The sequence below is a fragment of the Schistocerca gregaria genome, chromosome 5 (assembly GCF_023897955.1).
Source record: "Schistocerca gregaria isolate iqSchGreg1 chromosome 5, iqSchGreg1.2, whole genome shotgun sequence".
NCBI classification, from domain to species: Eukaryota; Metazoa; Arthropoda; class Insecta; order Orthoptera; family Acrididae; genus Schistocerca; species Schistocerca gregaria.
The window spans coordinates 110,483,055-110,505,937 of record NC_064924.1 but is presented as its reverse complement, the minus strand read 5'-3'; positions in this window follow the sequence as shown (position 1 = coordinate 110,505,937).

Genomic DNA, 22,883 nt, shown 5'->3' with positions numbered 1-22,883 from the left:
ACAGCAAACAGGCAGTGGTGCATCGGATAAAGCTATTCCTTTTCCATGTGAAGTTCAATGTGGAAAATCGGAGTCGCGTTAGTCGCTTGCAAAAAATACGGTATGAAGCCTGTAATTTTTCATCACTATGCAACTTGTGTATTGCATCGTAAATTTGATGGTGCCAGGGGTAAAGAACACTCGAAGTAGTGCAAGGGAAACATGATTTTTGACTCCCAGGAGAAGTTCCGTACGATGATCCAAGCGGCCGTTGTCACTGGCGTAGAATATGGAACGGAACTTCTAGTACTCAATGTCGACGCGTTTTTTGTATTGCATCGTCAAATTCAGGGTGCCAGTATTAGAGAAAACTGGTAGCGGTGCATCGGAAATTAGCTGCTTGACTCCCAGGAGATGTTCCATAAGGTGATGGTAGTCACTCTTGTACCTTCGAGAAAAAAGGTCTTGGTATCTATAGCGATCAATGGCGACGCAATATGAATATCGTATCGTCAATGTGAGGGTACCAGGATGACTGAAAACTGGCAGCGGTGCATCGGAAGCCAGCTCTTTGGCTCCCAGGACATGTTCCATAAGGTGATCGGATTCGCGCTAGCAGCATCGAGAAAAACGTCTTGGTATCTCTACCATTCAATCTCGACGCAATTTTTGTATTCCGTCGGTAATTTGCGGGTGTCAGTATTACGGAAAACTGGTAGCGGAGCATTGTAAATTAGCTGTTTGACTCCCAGGAGATGTTCCATAAGGTGATCGGTGTCGCGCTTGCAGTATCGAGAAAAGTCGTCTTGGTACTTATACCATTCAATCGCGACCCAATTTTTGTATTGCGTCGTCAATGTGAAGATGCCCGGGTTACAAAAACCTGGTAGCGGTGCATCGGAAATTAGCTGTTTGACTCCCAGGAGATGTTCCATAAGGTGATCCTAGTCGCTCTTGTACCTTCGAGAAAAAACGTCTTGGTATCTATAGAGATCAATGGTGACGCAATAAGAATATATCATCGGTAATGTGAGGGAACCAGGGTAACTGAAAACTGGTAGCGGTAATCGAAAACCAGCTGCTTCACTCCAGGAGATGTTCCATAAGGTGATTGGAGTCGCGCTTGCAGCTTTGATAAACACGTTTTGCTACCTATACCATTCAATCGCGACCGAATTTTTGGATTGCGTCATCAATGTGAGGGTGCCAAAGTTACAGAAATCTGGTAACGGTGCATCGGAAAATTAGCTGGTTGCTCCCAAGAGATGTTCCATAAGATGACCGTAGTCACTCTTGTACCTTCGAGAAAAGACGTCTTGGTATTTATAACGATCAATGGCGACGCAATATTAATATCGTATCGTTAATATGATTGTACCAGGGTTACTGAAAACTGCGAGCGGTGCATCGGAAGCCAGCTGTTTCACTCCCTGGAGATGTTCAGTATGGTGATCGTACTCACTCCTGTACCTTCGAGAAAAGTTGGTATGTATAGCGATCAATGGTGTAGCAATATAAATATCGTATCGTCAATGTGAGGGAACCAGTGTTATTGAAACTGGTAGCGGTGCATCGGAAACCAGCTGTTTGACTCCCAGGAGATGTTCCATAAGGTGGTCGGAGTCATCATGCAGCATCGAGAAAAGACGTTTTGGTACCTATACCATTCAATCGCGATCGAATTATTGGTTTGCGGCATCAATGTGAGGGTGCCAGCGTTACAGAAAACTGGTAACGGTGCATTGGTAAATTAGCTGTGTGACTCTCAGGATATGTTCCATAAGGTGATCGTTGTCACTCTTGTACCTTCGAGAAAAGACGTCTTGGTATCTATACCTATCAATGACGACGCAATATGAATATCGAATCGTCATTGTGAGGGTACCAGTGTTACTGAAAACTGGTAGCGGTGTATCGGAAACCAGCTGTTTGACCCCCATGAGATGTTCCATAAGGTGATCGGAGTTGCGCTTGCAGCATCGAGAAAATTCGTCTTGGTACCAATACCATTCATTCGCGACCCAATATTTGTATTGCGTCAACTATGTGAGGAAGCCAGTGTTACAGAAAACTGGTAACGGTGCATTGGGAAATTAGCTGGTCGACTCCCAGGAGATGTTCCATAAGGTGATAGGAATCACTCTTGTACCATCAAGAAAAGACGTCTTGGAATCTCTAGCGATCAATGGCGACGCAATATGAATATCGTATCGTCAATGTGAGGTTACCAGGGTTACTGAAAACTCGTAGCGTTGCATCAGAAACCAGCTATTTGCCTCCCAGGAGATGTTTCATAAGGTGATCGGGCTTGCAGCATCGAGAGAAGACGTCTTGGTACCTATACCATTCAATCGCGACGCAATTTTTATATTGCGTCGTCAATATGAGGGTGCCAGTGTTACAGAAAACTGTTAACGGTGCATTAGGAAATTATCTGGTTGACTCCCAGGAGATGTTCCATAAGGTGATCGTAGTCACTCTTGTACCTTCGAGAAAAAACGCCTTGGTATCTATAGCAATCAATGGTGACGCAATATGAGTATCGTATCGATGATGTGAGGTTACAAGGGTTACTGAAAACAGGTAGCGGTGCATCGGAAACCAGCTGTTTGCCTCCCAGGGGATGTTCGATAAGTTGAACGGAGTTGCGCTTGCAGTATCGAGAAAATACGTCTTGGTAGCTAGACCATTCAATTGCGAACCAATTTTTGTATTGCGTCGGCAATGTGATGGTGCGAGGCTTACAGAAAACTGGTAACGGTGCATTGGCGACGCAATATGAATATCGTATCGTCAATATGATCGTACCAGGGTTACTGAAAAGTGGTAGCGGTGCTTCGGAAACCATCTGTTTGACTCCCAGGAGATATTCCATAAGGTGATCGGAGTTGCGCTTGCAGCATCGAGAAAATACGTCTTGGTATTTATACCATTCAATCGTGACCCAATTTTTGTATTGCGTCGTCAATGTGAGGGTGCCAGGGTTACAGAAAACTGGTAGGGGCTCAACGGAATCCAGTTGCTTGACTCCAGGAGATGTTCCGTAAGGTGATTGGAGTCACGCCTGCAGCTTCGAGAAAAGACGTTTAGGTACCTATACCATTCAATCGCGACATAATTTTTATATTGCATAGTTAATGTGAGGGGGCCAGTATTACAGAAGACAGGTAGCTGTGCATCGGAAATTAGCTGTTTGACTTCCAAGGGGTATTCCATAAGATGAACGTAGTCACTCTTGTACCATCGACAAAAGACGTCTTGGTACTATAGTGATCAATGGTGTGCCCATATGCATATCGTATCCTTAATGTGAGGGTACCAGGGTTACAGAAAACTGGTAACAGTGCATCGGAAATGAGCTGTGTGACTCCCAGGAGATGTTCCATAAGGTGATCGTAGTCACTCTTGTACCTTCGAGAAAAAACGTCTTGGTACCTATAGCGATCAATGGCGACGCAATATGAATATCGTATTGTCAATGTGAGAGTACCAGGGTTACTAGAAACTGGTAGCGGTGCATCGGAAACAAGCTGTTTGACTCCCAGGAGATGTTCCATAATGTGAACGGAGCCGCGCTTGCAGCATCGAGAAAAGACGTCTTGGTACTTACACCATTCAACCGCGACATAATTTTTGTATTGCGTTGTCAGTGTGAGGGTGCCAGGGTTACACAAAACTGGTAGGGGCACATCGGAAACCAGTTTCTTGACCCCAGGAGATCTTCCGTAAGGTGATTGGAGTCACGCCTGCAGCTTCAAGATAAGACGTTTAGGTACCTATACCATTCAATCGCGACGTAATTTTTATATTGCGTCTTTAATGTGAGGGTGCCAGTATTACAGGAGTTTGGTAGCGGTGCATCAAAAACCAGCTCTTTGACTCCCAGCAAATGTTCCATAAGGTGATCGTAGTCACTCTTGTACTTTCGAGAAATGACGTCTTGGTATGAATAGCGATCAATGGTGTCGCAATATGCATATCGTATCGTTAATGTGAGGGTACCAGGGTTACCGAAAACTGGTAGCGGTGCATCGCAAACAGGCTGTTTGACTCCCAGGAGATGTTCCATAAGGTGATCGGAGTTGCGCTTGCAGCATCGAGAAAATTCTTCTTGGTACCTAGACCATTCAATCGCGACCCAATATTTGTATTGCGTCAACAATGTGAGGGTGCCATTGTTACTGAAAACTGGTAACGGTGCATTGGGAAGATAGCCGGTTGACTCGTAGGAGATGTTCCATAAGGTGATCGGAATCACTCTTGTACTTCGAGAAAAGACGTCTTGGTATCTATAGCGATCAATGGCGACGCAATATGAGTATCGTATCGTCAATTTGAGTTTGCCAGGGATACAGCAAACAGGCAGTGGTGCATTGGATAAAGCTATTCCTTTTCCATGTGAAGTTCAATGTGGAAAATCGGAGTCGCGTTAGTCGCTTGCAAAAAATACGGTATGAAGCCTGTAATTTTTCATCACTATGCCCCCCCATGAACCATGCACCTTGCCGTTGGTGGGGAGGCTTGCGTGCCTCAGCGATACAGATGGCCGTACCGTAGGTGCAACCACAACGGAGGGGTATCTGTTGAGAGGCCAGACAAACGTGTGGTTCCTGAAAAGGGGCAGCAGCCTTTTCAGTAGTTGCAGGGGCAACAGTCTGGATGATTGACTGATCTGGCCTTGCAACATTAACCAAAACGGCCTTGCTGTGCTGGTACTGCGAACGGCTGAAAGCAAGGGGAAACTACAGCCGTAATTTTTCCCGAGGACATGCAGCTTTACTGTATGATTAAATGATGATGGCATCCTCTTGGGTAAAATGTTCCGGAGGTAAAATAGTCCCCCATTCGGATCTCCGGGCGGGGACTACTCAGGAGGATGTCGTTATCAGGAGAAAGAAAACTGGCGTTCTACAGATCGGAGCGTGGAATGTCAGATCCCTTAATCGGGCAGGTAGGTTAGAAAATTTAAAAAGGGAAATAGATAGGTTAAAGTTAGATATAGTGGGAATTAGTGAAGTTCGGTGGCAGGAGGAACAAGACTTCTGGTCAGGTGACTACAGGGTCATAAACACACAATCAAATAGGGGTAATGCAGGAGTAGGTTTAATAATGAATAGGAAAATAGGAATGCGGGTAAGCTACTACAAATAGAATAGTGAACGCATTATTGTGGCCAAGATAGATACGAAGCCCACACCTACTACAGTAGTACAAGTTTATATGCCAACTAGCTCTGCAGATGATGAAGAAATTGAAGAAATGTACGATGAAATAAAAGAAATTATTCAGATAGTGAAGGGAGACGAAAATTTAATAGTAATGGGTGACTGGAATTCGAGTGTAGGAAAAGGGAGAGAAGGAAACATAGTAGGTGAATATGGATTGGGGCTAAGAAATGAAAGAGGAAGCCGAATAGTAGAATTTTGCACAGAGCACAACTTAATCATAGCTAACACTTGGTTTAAGAATCATGAAAGAAGGTTGTATACGTGGAAGAACCCTGGAGATACTAAAAGGTATCAGATAGATTATATAATGGTAAGACAGAGATTTAGGAACCAGGTTTTAAGTTGTAAGACGTTTCCAGGGACAGACGTGGACTCTGACCACAATCTATTGGTTATGACCTGTAGATTAAAACTGAAGAAACTGCAAAAATGTGGGAAATTAAGGAGATGGGACCTGGATAAACTGAAAGAACCAGAGGTTGTACAGAGTTTCAGGGAGAGCATAAGAGAACAATTGACAGGAATAGGGGAAAGAAATACAGTAGAAGAAGAATGGGTAGCTCTGAGGGATGTAGTAGTGAAGGCAGCAGAGGATAAAGTAGGTACAAAGACGAGGGCTGCTAGAAATCCTTGGGTAACAGAAGAAATATTGAATTTAATTGATGAAAGGAGAAAACATAAAAATGCAGTAAATGAAGCAGGCAAAAAGGAATACAAACGTCTCAAAAATGAGATCGACAGGAAGTGCAAAATGGCTAAACAGGGATGGCTAGAGGACAAATGTAAGGATGTAGAAGCTTATCTCACTAGGGGTAAGATAGAGACTGCCTACAGGAAAATTAAAGAGACCTTTGGAGAGAAGAGAACCAAGTGTATGAATATCAAGAGCTCAGATGGCAGCCCAGTTCTAAGCAAAGAAGGGAAGGCAGAAAGGTGGAAGGAGTATATAGAAGGTTTATACAAGGGTGATGTACTTGAGGACAATATTATGGAAATGGAAGACGATGTAGATGAAGACGAAATGGGAGATACGATACTGCGTGAAGAGTTTGACAGAGTACTGAAAGACCTGAGTCGAAACAAGGCCTCCGGAGTAGACAACATTCCATTAGAACTACTGACGTCCTTGGGACAACCAGTCCTGAGAAAACTCTACCAGCTGGTGAGCAAGATGTATGAGACAGGCGAAATACCCTCAGACTTCAAGAAGAATATAATAATTCCAATCCCAAAGAAAGCAGGTGCTGACAGATGTGAAAATTACCGAACTATCAGTTTAATAAGCCACGGCTGCAAAATACTAACGCGAATTCTTTACAGACGAATGGAAAAACTGGTAGATGCAGACCTCGGGGAGGATCAGTTTGGATTCCGTCGAAATGTTGGAACACGTGAGGCAATACTGACCTTACGACTTATCTTAGAAGAAAGATTAAGAAAAGGCAAACCTACGTTTCTAGCATTTGTACACTTAGAGAAAGCTTTTGACAATGTTGACTGGAATACTCTTTTTCAAATTCTAAAGGGGGCAGGGGGTAAAATACAGGGAGCGAAAGGCTATTTATAATTTGTACAGAAACCAGATGGCAGTCATAAGAGTCGAGGGGCATGAAAGGGAAGCAGTGGTTGGGAAAGGAGTGAGACAGGGTTGTAGCCTCTCCCCGATGTTATTCAATCTGTATATTGAGCAAGCAATAAAGGAAACAAAAGAAAAATTTGGAGTAGGTATTAAAATTCATGGAGACGAAGTAAAAACTTTGAGTTTCGCCGATGACATTGTAATTCTGTCAGAGACGGCAAAGGACTTGGAAGAGCAGTTGAACGGAATGGACAGTGTCTTGAAAGGAGGATATAAGATGAACATTCACAAAAGCAAAACGAGGATAATGGAATGTAGTCAAATTAAATCGGGTGATGCTGAGGGAATTAGATTAGGAAATGAGACACTTAAAGTAGTAAAGGAGTTTTGCTATTTAGGAAGTAAAATAACTGATGATGGTCGAAGTAGAGAGGATATAAAATGTAGACTGGCAATGGCAAGGAAAGCGTTTCTGAAGAAGAGAAATCTGTTAACATCGAATATAGATTTATGTATCAGGAAGTCGTTTCTGAAAGTATTTGTTTGGAGTGTAGCCATGTATGGAAGTGAAACATGGACGATAACTAGTTTGGACAAGAAGAGAATAGAAGCTTTCGAAATGTGGTGCTACAGAAGAATACTGAAGATAAGGTGGATAGATCACGTAACTAATGAGGAGGTATTGAATAGGATTGGGGAGAAGAGAAGTTTGTGGCACAACTTGACTAGAAGAAGGGATCGGTTGGTAGGACATGTTTTGAGGCATCAAGGGATCACAAATTTAGCATTGGAGGGCAGCGTGGAGGGTAAAAATCGTAGAGGGAGACCGAGAGATGAGTACACTAAGCAGATTCAGAAGGATGTAGGTTGCCGTAGGTACTGGGAGATGAAGCAGCTTGCACAGGATAGAGTAGCATGGAGAGCTGCATCAAACCAGTCTCAGGATTGAAGACAACAACAACAACAACAACATGCAATTTGTGTATTGCATCGTAAATTTGATGGTGCCAGGGGTAAAGAACACTCGAAGTAGTGCAAGGGAAACATGATTTTTAACTCCCAGGAGAAGTTCCGTACGATGATCCAAGCGGCCGTCGTCACTGGCGTAGAATATGAAACGGAACTTCTAGTACTCAATGTCGACGCGTTTTTTGTATTGCATCGTCAACTTCAGGGTGCCAGTATTAGAGAAAACTGGTAGCGGTGCATCGGAAATTAGCTGCTTGACTCCCAGGAGATGTTCCATAAGGTAATCGGAGTCGCGCTTGCAGCATCGAGAAAAGACGTATTGGTACCTATAACATTCAATCGTGACCCAATATTTGTATTGCGTCGTCAATGTGAGGGTGCCAGGGTTACAGAAAACTGGTAGGGGCTCATCGGAAACCAGCTGTTTGACTTCCAGAAGATGTTCCATAAGGTGATCGGAGTCGCGCTTGCAGCATCGAGAAAATCGCCTTGGTACCTATACCATTCAATCACGTCCCAATTTTTGTTTGCGTCGTCAATGTGAGGGTGACAGTAAATTCAGAAAACTGGTAGCGGTGAATCGGAAATTAGCTGTTTGACACCCAGGAGATGTTCCATAAGGTGACCGTAGTCACTCCTGTACCTTCGAGAAAAGACATCTTGGTATCTATAGCGATCAATGGCGATGCAGTATGAATATCGTATCGTCAACGTTAGGGTACCAGGGTTACTGAAAACTGGTAGCGGTGCATTGGAAACCAGCTGTTTGACTACCAGGAGATGTCACATAAGGTGATCGTAGTCACTATTGTACCTCCGAGATAAGACGTCTTGGTATCTATAGCGATCAATGGCGACGCAATATGAATATCGTATCGTCAATGTGAGGGTACCAGTGTTACTGAAAACTGGTAGCAGTGCATCGGAAGCCAGCTGTTTGACTCCCAGGAGATGTTACATATGATGATCAGAGTCGCGCTTGGAGCGTCGAGAAAAGACGTTTTGTTACCTATGCCATTCAACCGTGACGCAATTTTTACATTGCGTCGAAAATGCGAGGGTGCAACTATTACAGAAAACAGGTAGCGGTGCATCGGAAATTAGCTGTTTGACTCCCAGGAGGTGTTCCATAAGGTGATCGAAGTCAAGCTTGCAGTATCGAGAAAACACGTCTTGGTACCTATACCATTCAATCGCGACCCAATTTTTGTTTGCAACGTCAATGTGAGGGTACCAGGGTTACAGAAAACTGGTAGGGGGTCATTGGAAACCAGCTGCTTGACTCCAGGAAATGTTCCATAACGTGATCTGACTCGCGCTTGCAGCTTCGAGAAAAGACGTTTTGGTACCTATACCATTCAATCGCTACGCAATTTTTATATTGCTTCGTCAATGTGAGAGTGCCAGTATTACAGAAAACTGGTAGCGGTGCATCGGAAATAAGCTGTTTGACTCCCAGGAGATGTTCCATAAGGTGTTCGTAGTCACTCTTGTACCTTCGAGAAAAGACGTCTTGGTATCTATAGCGATCAATGGCGACGCAATATGAATATCGTATCGTCAATGTGAGGGTACCAGGGTTACTGAAAACTGGTAGCGGTTCATCGGAAAAAAGCTGTTTGACTTCCAGGAGATGTTCCATAAGGTGATCGGAGTCGCGCTTGCAGCATCGAGACAAGACGCCTTGGTACCTATACCATTCAATCACGTCCCAATCTTAGTTTGCGTCGTCAATGTGAGGGTGCCAGTAAATTCAGAAAACTGGTAGCGGTGCATCGGAAATTAGCTGTTTACTCCCAGGAGGTGTTCCATAAGGTGATCGTAGTCACTCTTGTACCTTCGAGAAAAGACATCTTGGTATCTATAGCGATCAAGGTCGACGCTATATGAATATCGTATCGCCAATGTGAGGGTAACAGGGTTACTGAAAACTGGTAGCGGTTCATCGGAAACGAGCTGTTTGACTCCCAGGAGATGTTCCATAAGGTGATTGGCGTCACCCGTGCAGCATCGAGAAAAGACGTCTTGGTACCTATAACATTCAATCGCGACCCAATTGTTGTATTGCGTCGTCAATGGGAGGGTGCCAGGGTTGCAGAAAACTGATAGGGGCTCATCGGAAACCAGCTGTTTGACTTCCAGGAAATGTCACATAAGGTGATCGTAGTCACTATTGTACCTTCGAGAAAAGACGTCTTGGTATCTATAGCGATCAATGGCGACGCAAAATGACGATCGTATCATCAATGTGACGGTACCAGGGTTACTGAAAACTGGTAACGGTTCACCGGAAACGAGCTGTTTGACTCCCAGGAGATGTTCCATCAGGTGATAGGTGTCGCGATTGCAGCATCAAGAAAATACGTCTTGTACATATACCACACAATCGCGACACAATTTTTGTTGGCGTCGTCAATGTGAGGGTGCCAATGTTACAGGAAACTGATAGGGGCTCATCGGAAACCAGCTGCTTGACTCTGGGAAACGTTCCATAAAGTGATCGGAGTCATTCTTGTACCTTCGAGAAAAGACGTCTTGATATCTATAGCGCTCAATTGCGACGCAATATGAATATCGTATTTAATGAAAACAGGTAGCGGTGCATCAGTAATTAGCTGTATGACTCCCAGGAGATGTTCCATTAGGTGATCGTAGAAACTCTTGTACCTTCGAGAAAAGGTGTCTTGGTATCTATACCGATCAATAGCAGAGCAATATGACTTTCGTATCGTCAATGTGACGGTACCAGGGTTACAGAAAACTCTTAGGAGCTCTTCGGAAACCAGCTGCTTCACTCCAGGAGCTGTTCCATATGTTGATCGTAGTCACTCTTGTACCTTCGACAAAAGTCGTCTTGGTTGTCTATAGCGATCAATGGCGACGCAATATGAATACCATAACGTCAATGTAAGGGTGCCAGTATTACAGAAAACTGGTAGCAGTGCATTGGAAATTAGCTGTTTCACTCCCAAGAGATGTTCCATAAGGTGATCGTAGTCACTCTTTTACCTTCGAGGAAAGACGTCTTGGAAATTATAGCGATCACTGGCGACGCAATATGAATGTCGTATCTTCAATGTGAGTTTACCAGGGTTACTGAAAACTGGTAGCGGTCATCGGAAACCAGCTGTTTGACTCCCAGGAGATGTTCCATTAGGTGATCGGAGTCGCGCTTGCAACATCGAGAAAAGACGTCTTGGTGCCTGTACCATTGAATCGCGACCCAATTTTTGTTTGCGTCGTCAATGTGAGGGTGCCAGGGTTATAGAAAACTGGTAGCGGTGCATCTTAAATTAGCTGTTTGACTGCCAAGAGATGTTCCATAAGTCAGCAGTGTCGCGCTTGCAGCTTCGAGAGAAGACGTCTTGGTAGCAATATCATTCAATGGCGACGCAATTTTAAATTGCGTCTTCAATGTGACGGAACCATGGTTACAAAAAACTGGTAGCGGTGCATCGGAAACCAGCTGTTTGACTCCCAGGAGATGTTCCATAAGGTGATCGTAGTCACTCTTGCACCTTTGAGAAAAGACGTGTTGGTATCTATGGCGATCAATAGCGACGCAATATGAATATCGTATCGTCAATGTAAGGGTACCAGGGTTGCAGAAAACTGGTAGGGGCCCATCGGAAACCAGCTACTTGTCTCAAGGAGATGTTCCATAAGGCGATTTTTATATTGCGTCGTCAATGTGGGAGTGCCAGTATTACAGAAAACTGCTTGCAGCTACGAGAAAAGACGTTTTGGTACTATACCATTCAATCGCGACGCAAATTTTATATTGCGTCGTCAATGTGACGGTACCAGTATTACAGAAAACTGGTAGCGGTGCAGCGGAAATCAGCTGTTTTACTCCCAGGAGATGTTCCATAAGGTGATCGTAGTCACTCTTGTACCTTCGGGAGAGGACGTCTTGGTATCTATAGTGATCAATGTCGGTGCAACATGAATATCGTATCGTCAATGTGAGGGTACCAGGGTTACTGAAAACTGGTAGGGGCTCATCGGAAAACAGCTGCTTGACTCCAGGAGATGTTCCATAAGATGATCGTAGTCACTCTTGTACCTTCGAGAAAAGACGTCTTGGTATATATAGCGATCAAGGGCGACGCAATATGAATATCGTATCGTCAAAGTGAGGGTACCAGGGTTACAGAAAACTGGTAGGGGCTCATCGGAAACCAGCTGCTTGACTCCAGTAGATGTTCCATAAGGTGATTGGAGTAGCACTTGCAGCTTCGAGAACAGATGTTTTGGTACCTATACCATTCAATCGTGACGCAATTTTTATATTGCGTCGTCAATGTGAGGGTGCCAGTATTACAGAAAACTGGTAGCGGTGCATCGGAAATGAGCTGTTTGACTCCCAGGAGGTGTTCCATAAGGTGATCGTAGTCACTCTTGTACCTTCGAGAAAAGGCGTCTTGGTATCTACAGGGATCAATTGCGACGCAATTTGACTATCGTATCGTCAATGTGAGGGTACCAGGGTTACAGAAAACTGGTAGGGGCTCATCGGAAACCAGCTGCTTGACTCAAGGAGATGTTCCATAAGGTGATAAGAGTCGCGCTTGCAGCTTCGAGAAAAGACGTTTTGGTACCTATACCATTCAATCGCGACGCAATTTTTATATTGCGTCGTCTATGTGAGGGTGCCAGTATTACAGAAAACTGGTAGCGGTGCATCGGAATTGAGCTGTTTGACTCCCAGGAGGTGTTCCATAAGGTGATCGTAGTCACTCTTGTACCTTCGAGAAAAGGCGTCTTGGTATCTACAGGGATCAATTGCGACGCAATTTGACTATCGTATCGTCAATGTGAGGGTACCAGGGTTACAGAAAACTGGTAGGGGCTCATCGGAAACCAGCTGCTTGACTCAAGGAGATGTTCCATAAGGTGATAAGAGTCGCGCTTGCAGCTTCGAGAAAAGACGTTTTGGTACCTATACCATTCAATCGCGACGCAATTTTTATATTGCGTCTTCAATGTGAGGGTGCCAGGATTACAGAAAACTGGTAGCGGTGCATGGGAAATTACCTGTTTGATTCCCAGGAGATGTTCCAAGATGTGATGGTTGTCACTGTTGTACGTTCGAGAAATGACGTCTTGGTATCTATAGTGATCAATGGCGGTGCAACATGAATATCGTATCGTCAATGTGAGGGTACCAGGGTTACTGAAATCTGCTAGCTGTCATCGGAAACCAGCTGTTTGACCCATCAGGAGATGTTCCATTAGATGATCGTAGTAGCACTTGCAACATCGAGAAAAGACATCTTGGTACCTATACCATTCAATCGCGACCCAACTTTTGTTTGCGTCGTCAATGTGAGGGTGCCAGGGAAACCAGCTGCTTGACTCAAGGAGATGTTCCATTATGTGATTGGAGTCGCGCTTGCAGCTACGAGAAAAGACGTCTTGCTACTATACCAATCAATCGCGACGCAATTTTTATATTGCTTCGTCAATGTGAGGGTAGCAGTATTACAGAAAACTGGTAGCGGTGCATCGGAAATTAGCTGTTTGACTCCCAGGAGATGTTCCATAAGGTGATCGTAGTCAACCTTGTACCTTCGAGAAATGACGTCTTGGTATCTATAGCAATCAATGGCGACGCAATATGTATGTTGTATCGTCAATGTGAGGGTACCAGGGTTACAGAAAACTGGTACATCTACATCTACATGACTACTCTGCAATTCACATTTAAGTGCTTGGCAGAGGGTTCATCGAACCACAGTCATACTATCTCTCTACTATTCCAGAGGTGTTCAGTCCTCCAGAGTTCGGAGAGGACATAGGTAACATTGATGAAGCTGTGGAGGAGCTTGTAAGCTCCGTGCAAACAGCTATCACACTGTCTGTACCTCGAATGGCGAGATACATCTGCAGGGAGTCCACCCCATGGACCCCTGAATTGACTGTGCTTAAACGGTCGGTCAGAAGGGCGCGAAGCAACTATCAAAGAAGCTTTTCCCACTACGAACGACAATACCACCTAGGTATCTATCGTCGTCTGAAGCAGAGATACAAGGATCAGTTGGACACCACAAGACGCCAATCCTGGGAAAGATTTGTTAACGATCAGTTGGGAATAGACCCTTGGGGAGTTCCCTACAAAATCGTTCGAGAAAAAATAAGGTCGCCCATGATGTTGTCTACACTACATGCTGGGGATGGTGGCATGACCAAGAATTGGTTAGAAACAGCAAGACTGCTGTTGGATACACTACTACCAGATGACAACGACGACCAGGATACGCAAGAGCAGCGAGAAATACGTCAGGCGCTCTCGAATCCGTATTTTAACGATACGAACGTGAGCCCTTTCTCTGCAGAGGAGGTGGAAGCAACCATCTACACCTTTGCAAGGAAGAAGGCACCTGGTCCTGATGGTATCCCTGTGGAGATATTACAGGGACTCGCGCACTTGGTCGCCCCAGCACTAAGTCGTAATTACAATGTATGTTTATAGACGGGCTATTATCCACAGAGGTGGAAAACAGCAGAAGTTGTAATCATCAGGAAAGGCCCTGATAAGGATACAACGATGCCGAAATCCTATCGGCCTATCTGTCTGCTAGATGTAATGGGCAAAGCATTTGAGAAGTTGCTCGCTGACCGACTTTTGAGGCACAGAACACTGCATGGTATGAGTGATAGGCAGTTCGGATTCCGAAAGGGTCGCTCCACTCACGATGCGATCTATGAGGTTCGACGGATTGTTCACTCTGCGACATCGAAGTATGTCCTTGGCATAATGATAGACATCTCAGGGGCCTTCGACAACCTGTGGTGGCCGGCACTCTTCTCTCGACTAAGAGAGATTGGGTGCCCGCAGCCACTGTATGGTTGTCTGGTGGCCTACTGTGATGCAAGAACTGCTAAAATAACGGCTCCCGGAGCCGTCGTATCAAAAAGAGTATCCCATGGCTGTCCCCAGGGATCGGTGTGTGGTCCCATTTTCTGGGATATCACCATGGAAACATTGTTGAACGTTCTGCAGGGAGAGACTGCAGTTCTGGGTGTTGTTGCTTATGCGGACGATCTCGCAATTCTAGTGGAAGGTGACACTCGCAATGTGATCGAAGACAGATCACGACTGGCTGTTAGACTGTTAGCTGATTGGTGCGAGAAGACTAAAATGTCTATTGCACCACAAAAATCGCAATATATGCTCTTAAAAGGCAAGTTAAATAGGGACCCAACAGTCAGAATTAATGGCCAGGCGGTGTCGCGACAGAGATATGCCCGCTACCTAGGGGTATATCTAGATGAGAATTGGAGCTTCATTCCGCATATTGAACAAATAGCGACAAAGTCCTTAGCCCTGTTCAACAAGATAATATCGATAGGACAAAGAAGGTTCCATCTGCCGTCAAAGGCAATAAACATTTACCATAACAGTATATTGGCACCTGTAGTAGGGCACGCATCCAGTGTGTGGGCCCACAGGCTAGCTCTGGTGAAGCCTGCGGCTGCTGTCAGGCGAATACAGAGGAATGTTCTGTTGAGATGCATTGGTGCATTCAACACAAGTCCAACAGATGCACTGTTGGTAATTATGGGTCTATGTCCACTAGACCTATTAATAAGACAGCACACAGCCTCCTACTGGCTGCGCAAACAAAATATTGACATGGTGGAAAATATAATGGGCACTCCTCTGGCTAGCGTTAAATCCATCCAAGATAAAATGCTCGACATTTGGCAGGACGAATGGGATGGGTCCAGTACAGGCCGTAGAGTCCATGGGTTTCTGCCCACAGTAAGGGAAAGACTAAGGAACAAAATAATGAAGCCCTCACAGGGCCTAGTCCACTTCCTCACAGGCCACGGCCCCTACCCCACGTACCTGCATAAAATAGGTAAAAGGCCAACACCGGAATGTGACTGTGGTGCCCACATAGGATAGCCAGAACACACAGTGTTGGAGTGCCCAATATATGAACAGGCTGTCTCAGTTGAGAGACAGCTTCTCCAGACAAGAGACATAAATGTTATACTAACGAATGGCGAATTATTTAGAAATTTCGCAAAGTTAGTGAATAAAATCTCAAAGGAGGCCCAGCGAGCCTACCTTGGGAGAGGGTAAATGCGCTTCAGATCTAATGCGCAATTGTAAATATGTAAATACTACGTTTTTAAGTCATGAGTTTTAGTAGTTAGTAGTTGTAGTTAGTTCAGTATGGTGGTGGGGGGAATAAAAGAGTAGCACAATGGAGTGGTTTCTTCTAGTAGTAGCGGCCCGCATCCACGTGGCTAGGGATGGGCAACTCTCTGACAAAAAAAAAAAAAAAAAAAAAAAAAAAAAAAAAAAAAAAAAAATTACCAGAGAGGCTAAGAGGCCGACTTTTCATATATTGTTTGCAAAGTAGCAGAATAAACAGATTGTTTCCATGCATGTATAAACCACTTCTGTAGCGCTAATACCAGAGATAGTTAGTCTTAAAACACCCACTCAAAAGTGTCAGAAAGTGGGTTACGTAGGTTACAAAATTTGGGGAAAAAAAAACTCCCAGGAGATGTTCCATAAGGTGATCGTAGTCACTCTTGTACCTTCGAGAAAAGACGTCTTGGTATCTATAGCGATCAATGGCGACGCAATATGAATATCGTATCGATAATGTGAGGCAACCAGGGTAACTGAAAACTGGTAGCAGTGCATCGAAAACCAGCTGTTTGACTCCCAGGAGATGTTCCATAAGGTGATCGTAGTCACTCTTGTACCTTCGAGAAGAGACGTCTTAGTATCTATAGAGTTCAATGGTGACGAAATATGAATATTGTATCGATAATGTGAGGGAACCAGGGTCACTGAAAACTGGTAGCAGTGCATCGCAAAGCAGCTGTTTGACTCCCAGGAGATGTTCCATAAGGTGATCGGAGTTGCGCTTGCAGCATCGAGAAAATGCGTCTTCGTACCTATACCATTCAATCGTGATCCAATTTTTGTATTGCGTCATCAATGTGAGGATGCCAGGGTTACACAAAACTGGTAACGGTGCATTCGTAAATTAGCTGTTTGACTCCCAGGAGATGTTCCATAAGGTGATCGATCTCACTCTTGTACCTTCGAGAAAAGACGTCTTGGTATCTATAGCTATCAATGGCGACACAACATGAATATCGTATCGTCAATGTGAGGGTACCATAGTTACTGAAACCTGGTAACGGTGCATCGGAAACCAGCTGTTTGACTCCCAGGAGATGTTCCATAAGGTGAACGGAGTCGCGCTTGCAGCATCGAGATAAGACGTCTTGGTACTTATACCATTCAATCGCGACCCAATTTTTGTATTGCGTCGTCAATGTGAGGGTACCAGGGTTAATGAAAACTGGTTGTGGTGCATCGGAAATTAGCTGTTTGACTCCCAAGAGATGTTCCACAAGTCAACGGTGTCGCGCTTGCAGCTTCGAGAGAAGACTTCTTGGTACCAATGGCAGTCAATGGCAACGCAATTTTTATATTGCGTCGTTAATGTGAGGGTACCAGTATTACAGAAAACTGTTAGCGCAGCATCGGAAGTTAGCTGTTTGATACACAGCATATGTTCCACAGGTGATCGTAGTCACTCGTGTACCTTCGTGAAAAGAAGTCTTGGTATCTACATCGATCAATGGCGACGCAATGTGAATATCGTATCGTCTATGTGAGGTAACCAGGGTTAATGAAAACTGGTAGCGTTGCATCGGAAACCAGCTGTTTCACTCCCAGGAGATGTTCCATAAGGTGATCGGTGTCGCGCTTGCAGCTTCGAGAAAATACGTTTTGGTACCTATGGCATTCAATGGCGACGCAATTGTGAATTGCGTCGTCAATGTGACGGAACCAGGGTTATAGAAACTGGTAGCAGTGCATCGGAAACCAGCTGTTTGAGCCTCAGGAGATTTTCCTTAAGGTGATCGTAGTTGCTATTGTAACTTCGAGAAAAGACGTCTTGGTATCTATAGCGATCAATGGCGACGCAATATGAATATCGTTTCGTCAATGTGAGGGTACCAGGGATGTAGAAAACTGGTAGGTGCTCATCGGAAACCAGCTGCTTGACTCCAGGAGATTTTCCATAAGGTGATCGTAGTCACTCCTCACCTTCGAGAAAAGACGTCTTGGAATCTATAGCGATCATAGGCGACGCAATATGATTGTCGTATCGTCAATGTGAGGGTACCAGGGTAACAGAAAACCGATAGGGGCTAATCGGAAACCAGCTGCTTGACTCCAGAAGATGTTCCATAAGGCGACAGGAGTCGCGCTTCCAGATTCGAGAAAAGACGTCTTGGTACCCATACCATTCAATCGCGATCAAATATTTGTTAGAGTCGTCAATGTGAGGGTGCCACGATTACAAAAAACTGATAGGGGATCATCGGAAACCAGCTGATTGACTCCAGGAGATGTTCCATAAGGTGATCGAATTCACTCTTGTAACTTCGAGAAAAGACGTCTTGGTATCTATAGCGATCAATGGCGACGCAATATGTATGTTGTATCGTCAATGTGAGGATACCAGGGTTACAGAAAACTGGTAGGGGCTCATCGGAAACTAGCTGCTTGACTCCAGGAGATGTTCCATAAGGTGATCGGAGTCGCGCTTGCAGCTACGAGGAAAGACGTTTTGGTACTATAGCATTCAATTGCGTCGAAATTTTTATATTGCGTCGCCAATGTGTTGGGTGCCAGTATCACAGGAAACAGGTAGCGGTGCATCGGAAATTAGCAGTTTTACTCCCAGGAAATGTTCCATAAGGTGATCGTTGTCACTCATCTACCTTCGAGAAAAGACGTCTTGGTATCTATAGCGATCAATGGCGACGCAATATGAGTATCGTATCGTCAATGTGAGGATACCAGGGTTACAGAAAACTGGTAGGGGCTCATCGGAAACCAGCTGCTTGACTCCAGGAGATGTTCCATAAGGTGATCGAAGTCACTCTTGTACCTTCGAGAAAAGACGTCTTGGTATCTATAGCGATCAATGGCGACGCAATATGAATGTCGTATCGTCAATGTGAGGGTGCCAGGGTAACAGAAAACCGGTAGGGGCTAATTGGAAACCAGCTGCTTGACTCCAGAAGATGTTCCATAAGGCGATTGGAGTCGCGCTTGCAACTTCGAGAAAAGACGTCTTGGTACCTATGCCATTCAATCACGACGCAATTTTTATATTGCGTCGTCAATGTGAGGGTACCAGTATTACAGAAAACTGGTAGCGGTGCATCGGAAATTAGCTGTTTGACTACCAGGAGATGTTCCATAAGGTGATCGTAATAACACTTGTACCTTCGAGAAAAGACGTCTTGGTATCTATAGCGCTCAATGGCGACGCAATATGAATATGGTATCGTCTATGTGAGTGTACCAGGGTTACTGAAAACTGGTAGCGGTGCATCAAAAAACCCAGCTGTTTGACTCCCAGGAGATGTTCCATAAGGTGATCGAAGTAGCGCTTACAGCATCGAGAAACGACGTCTTAGTACCCATACCATTCAATCGCAATCCAATATTTGTTAGAGTCGTCAATGTGAGGGTGCCAGGATTACAGAAAACTGATAGGGGGTCATCGGAAACCAGCTGATTGACTCCAGGAGACGTTCCATAAGGTAACTGGAGTCGCGCTTGCAGCTTCGAGGAAAGACGATTTGGTACCTATACTATTCAATCGGGACGCATTTTTAATATTGCGTTGTCAATGTGAGGGTGCCAGTATTACATAAAACTGGTGGCGGTGCATCGGAAATTAGCCGTTTGATTCCCAGGAGATGTTCCAAGAGGTGATGGTTGTCACTGTTGTACCTTCGAGAGAAGACGTCTTGGTATCTATAGTGATCAATGGCGGTGCAACATGAATATCGTATCGTCAATGTGAGGGTACCAGGGTTACTGAAATCCTGTAGCTGTCATCGGAAACCAGCTATTTGACTCCCAGGAGATGTTCCATTAGATGATCGGAGTAGCGCTTGCAACATCGAGTAAAGACGTCTTGGTACCTATACCATACAATCGCGACGCAATTATTATATTGCGTCGTCAATGTGAGAGTGCCAGTATTACAGACAACTTCTAGCGGTGCATCGGAAATTAGCTATTTGACTCCCAGGAGGTGTTCCATAAGGTAATTGTAATCACTCTTGTACCTTCGAGAAAAGATGTCTTTGTATCTATAGCGATCAATGGCGGCACAATATGACCGTCGTATCGTCAATGTGAGGGTACCAGGGTTACTGAAAACTGGCAGCCGTTCATTGGCTCCGAGCTGTTTGACTCCCAGGAGATGTTCCATTAGGTGATCGGAATAGCGAATGCAGCATCGAGAAAAGTCTTGTTCATATACCATTCAATCGGGACCCAATTTTTGTTTGCGTCGTCAATGTGAGTGTGCCAGGGTTACAGAAAACTGATAGGTCCTCATCGGAAACCAGCTGGTTGACTCCAGGAGATGCTCCGTAAGGTGACTGGAGTCGCGCTTGCAGCTTCGAGAAAACCCGTCTTCGTACCTATACCATTTAATCGCGACGCAATTTTTATATTGCGTCGTCAATGTGACGGTACCAGTATTACAGAAAACTGGTAGCAGTGCATCGAAAATTTGCTGTTTGACTTCCGGGAGATGTTCCATAAGGTGATCGTTGTCTCTCTTGTACCTTCGAGATAAGATGTCTTGATATCTATAGGATCAATGGCGACGCAATATGAATATCGTATCGTCAGTGTGAGTGTACCAGGGTTACAGAAAACTGGTAGGGGCTCATCGGAAACCAGCTGCTTGACTACAAGAGATGTTCCATAAGGAGATTTGAGTCGCGCATGCAGCTTCGAGAAAAACGTTTTGTTACTTATAGCATTCAATCGCGTCGCAATTTTTATATTGAGTCGTCAATGTTAGGGTGCCAGTATTACAGAAAACGTAGCGGTGCATCGGAAATTAGCTGTTTGACTCCCAGGAGATGTTCCATAAGGTGATCGTAGTCACTCTTGTACCTTTGAGAAAAGACGTCTTGGTGTCTATAGCGATAAATGGCGACGCAATATGAATATCGCATCGTCAATGTGGAGGTACCAGGGTTACAGAAAAGTGAGAGGGGCTCATCGGAAACTAGCTGCTTGACTCCAGGAGATGTTCCATAAGGTGATCGTAGTCACTCTTGTACCTTCGTGAAAAGACGTCTTGGTGTCTATAGCGATAAATGGCGACGCAATATGAATATCGCATCGTCAATGTGAGGGTACCAGGATTACAGAAATGTGATAGGGGCTCATCGGAAACCAGCTGTTTGACTCAAAGGAGATGTTCCATAAGGTGATTGGAGTCGCACTTGCAGCTACGAGAAAAGACGTTTTCGTACTATACCATTCAATCGCGACGAAATTTTTAATTTGCGTCGTCAATTTGATGGGTGCCAGTATTACAGAAAACTGGTAGCGGTGCATGGGAAATTAGCTGTTAGACTCCCAGGAGATGATCCATAAGTTGATCGTAGTCACTCTTGTACCTTCGAGAAAAGACGTCTTGGTATCTATAGTGATCAATGGCGAAGCAATATGAATTTCGTAACGTCTATGTGAGGTAACCAGGGTTAATGAAAACTGGTAGCGGTGCATCGAAAACCAGCTGTTTGACTCCCAGGAGATGTTCCATAAGGTGAACGGTGTCGCGGTTGCAGCTTCGAGAAAAGACGTTTTGGTACCTTTACCATTCAATCGTTACGCAAGATTTATATTGCGTCGTCAATGTGAGGGTGCCAGTATTACAGAAAACTGGTAGCGGAGCATCGGAAATTAGGTGTTTGATTCCCAGGAGATGTTCCATAAGGTGATCGTAGTCGCTCTTGTACCTTCGAGAAAAGACGTCTTGAAATCTTTAGCGATCAATGACGACGCAATATGAATATCGTATCGCCAATGTGAGGGTACCAGGGTTACTGAAAACTAGTAGCGGTGCATCGGAAACCCAGCTGGATGACTCCAATGACATGTTCCATAAGGTGATCGGAGTCGCGCTTGCAGCATCGAGAAAAGTAATCTTGGTACCTACACCATTCAATCGCGATCCAATTTTTGTTTGCGTCGTCAATGTGAGGTGCCAGTGTTTCAGAAATCTGATAAGGGCTCATCGGAAACCAGCTGCTTGACTCCAGGAGATGTTCCATAAGGTGATTGGAGTCGCTCTTGCAGCTTCGAGAAAAGTCGTTTTTGTACCTAATCCATTCAATCGCGACTCAATTATCATATTGCGTCGTCAATGTGAGGGTGCCAGTATTACAGAAAACTGGTAGCGGTGCATTGGAAATTAGCTGTTTGACTCCCAGGAGATGTTCCATAAGGTGATCGTAGTCACTCTTGTACCTTCGAGAAAAAACGTATGGATATCTACAGCGATCAATGGTGACGCAATATGAAAATCGTATGGTCAATGTGAGTGTACTAGAGTAAAGAAAACTGGTAGGGGCTCATCGGAAACCAGCTGCTTGACTCCAGGAGATGTTCCAAAGAGTAATTTGAGTCGCGCTTGCAGCTTAGAGAAAAGACGTTTTAATACCTATACCATTCAATCGCGACACAATTTTAAAATTGCGTTGTCATTGTGAGGGTGCCAGTATTACAGAAAACTGGTAGCGGTGCATCGGAAATTAGCTGTTTGACTCCCAAGAGATGTTCCATAAGGTGAACGGTGTCGCGCTTGCAGCTTCGAGAGAAGACGTCTTGGTACCAATGGCATTCAATGGCGACGCAATTTTGAATTGCGTAGTCAATGTGACGGAACCATGGTTACAGAAACTGGTAGCGGTGCATCGGAAACCAGCTGTTTGACTCCCAGGGTTTGTTCCATAAGATGATCGTAGTCACTCTTGTATCTTCGAGAAAAGACGTCTTGGTATCTAAAGCGATCAATGGCGACGCAATATGAATATCGTATCGTCAATGTGAGGGTACCAGAGTTACAGAAAACTGGTAGGGGCTCAGCGGAATCCAGCTGCTTGACTCCAGGAGATGTTCCATAAGGTGATCGAAGTCACTCTTGTATTTTCGAGAAAAGACGTCTTGGTATCTATAGCGATCAATGGCGACGCAATATGAATACCGTATCGTCAATGTGAGGGTACCAGGGTTACTGAAAACTGGTGTT